Raw genomic sequence first — 2,761 nt, 5'->3', positions numbered from 1 at the left:
AGACGACCCGAGGTTTAAATACTTCGGTTTATAGATTTTAGGGGTTTGTACTTGTGACAAACAAATTTTTGTATGAGAGGATTATTGTTGGTTTAGAAACTATACTTTCAACGAGAATTCATTTGTGAAATTCTATACCATCAAAAATCCAATCGTTAGTACCTGGCTGGGCGTTAAACGCCCATATTGGCTAGCAATTGGGCGTTAAACGCCAGAATGGATACCATTCTGGGCGTTTAACGCCAGAAAGGTGGGGGACAGAGATTTTGCACTCTGATTAAATTTTTTTTTCAGGGCGTTAAATGCCCATAATGGCCAACATTTGGGCGTTTAACGCCAGATAGGTGGGGGACAGAGATTTTGCTTTCCACTTCAAATTTTTTCAAACTTTCCTGTTTTGATCCATAATTTTCTACATAAACACATTTCAAACTTTCATTATTCACCTTCAATTTTTCAAAAATTAAAATCATTCTTCAAATCTCTCTCAAATCCTTCCCAAATCTTCTTCAAAAACTCAGATATTTCTCAAATTCTTTCCATATCTTCTCAAATATCCTTCAAAACTTTCGAAATCTCTCCCCCTCCCTTATAAATACATGTTCGGCCATCCCTTTCTCCCCACCATTCGAATTTGCTCTCCTCCTCTCTCCCCTCTTTCCTTTCTTTTGCTTGAGGACAAGCAAACCTCTAAGTTTGGTGTGCTTTTCCGTGATCACTAAAGCCAAGATTTATCAAGATCATGGCTCCTAAGGGAAAACAAACCAATTTAAGAGGAAAGAAAGAAAACAACCCAAAGAATCTTTGGAATCAAGAGAAGTTCTCAACCAAAGAACATGAAGACCATTATCATAAAATAATGGGTCTAAGGTTAGTGATCCCGGAAGTCAAATTCGATCTGAAAGAAGATGAATATCCGGGGATCCAAGAGTGAATTCGAAACAGAGGATGGGAATTTCTAACCAATCCTGAGATAAAGGTTGGAAGAAATATGGTTCAGGAATTCTACTCAAATCTGTGGCTGACAGATAAGCAGAGAATGACAGGAACTGCTTTCCATACTTACAAAACCATGGTCAGAGGGAAAGTTATCTACTTCCATCTGGACAAAATAAGAGAAATCTTCAAATTGCCTCAACTGCAAGATGATCCTGAATCCTTTAATAGGAGAATGGTGAGAGCAGATAAAGGGTTGGATCAAGTTCTAGAGGACATATGCCTCCCTAGAACTAGGTGGATAACCAATTCAAAGAGTGTCCCAAACCAACTCAAGAGGGGATATCTCAAACCAATTGCAAGAGGTTGGCTAGACTTTATTGGGCGTTCCATATTGCCCACTAGCAACCGTTCTGAGGTCACTATCAAGAGAGCAGTGATGATTCATTACATTATGCTTGGAAAAGAAGTGGAGGTTCATCATCTGATTGCTTGTGAGATCTACACAATTGCAAATAAGAAATCCACTGAAGCCAAACTGGCTTACCCAAGCTTAATCTCCTTGCTCTGTAAAGAGGCTGGAGTAAAGATGGGAGTAGATGAATTCATACCCAGTGAACATCCAATCACCAAGAAGTCAATGGAAGGACAAATGCAAGACAACTCTATCAAAAGGAGGGCGCAGGAATTCCTCCCTGAATTTCCTAAAATTGACTACTGGACCAGCCTAGAAGCATCTATCACCAAGTTACAAGAAACTATGGAGCAACTTAAGGAAGAACAGCAGAATCAGAACTGCATGCTCTGCAAATTGCTGAAGGAACAAGAGAAGCAGGGGCGTGAACTTCAAGAGTTGAAACGCCAAAAGCTCTCCTCTCAAGTTGAGGGAGCATCCACTTCTCAAAATCAAGTTTGTTGAGTCCTAACTCTGTGATAACCTCTATCATTAGGAGCCTATTTAGATCTTTGTTTTCTATTCCTACTAGTCTTATCTTATATCTATTTTTGAGTCTTGTTCTTAATTCATAATTAATAAAATTTAAAGTTCATACCTTAAAGCTATGAATGTCCTATGAATCCATCACCTCTTTTAAATGAAAAAATGCTTTAATCACAAAAGAACAAGAAGTACAGGATTTCAAATTCATATTTGAAACTAGTTGAATTAGTTTTATGTGGTGACAATGCTTTTTGTTTTCTGAATGAATGCTTGAACAGTGCATATGTCTTTTGAATTTGTTGTTTTAAGAATGTTAAAATTGTTGGCTCTTGAAAGAATGAAAGAAAAGGAGAATTGTTATTGAGGATCTGAAAAATCATCAAATTGATTCTTGAAGCAAGAAAAAGCAGTGGATTCAAAAAAAAAGAACGAAAAAAAAGAGAAAGAAAAGAAAGAGAAAAAGAAAAAGAAAGAAATAAAGTTGTGATCCAAGGCAAAAAGAGTGTGCTTAAGAACCCTGGACACCTCTAATTGGGGACTCTAGCAAAGCTAGGTCACAATCTGAAAAGGTTCACCCAATTATGTGTCTGTGGCATGTATGTATCCGGTGGTAATACTGGAGGACAGAGTGCTTTGGGCCACAGCCAAGACTCATACAATAGCTAGGTTCAAGAATCATCATACTTAACTAGGAAAATCAATAACACTATCTGAGTTCTGAGTTCCTATAGATGCCAATCATTCTGAACTTCAAAGGATAAAGTGAGATGCCAAAACTGTTCAGAAGCAAAAAGCTACTAGTCCCGCTCATCTAATTGGAGCTTAGTTTCTTTGATATTTTGGAGTCTATAGTATATTCTCTTCTTTTTATCCTATTTTGATTTT

Source organism: Arachis duranensis, chromosome 10 (assembly GCF_000817695.3).
Source record: "Arachis duranensis cultivar V14167 chromosome 10, aradu.V14167.gnm2.J7QH, whole genome shotgun sequence".
Taxonomy (NCBI): domain Eukaryota; kingdom Viridiplantae; phylum Streptophyta; class Magnoliopsida; order Fabales; family Fabaceae; genus Arachis; species Arachis duranensis.
The sequence above is the reverse complement of the archived record's forward strand: the minus strand, read 5'-3'. Positions refer to the sequence as shown.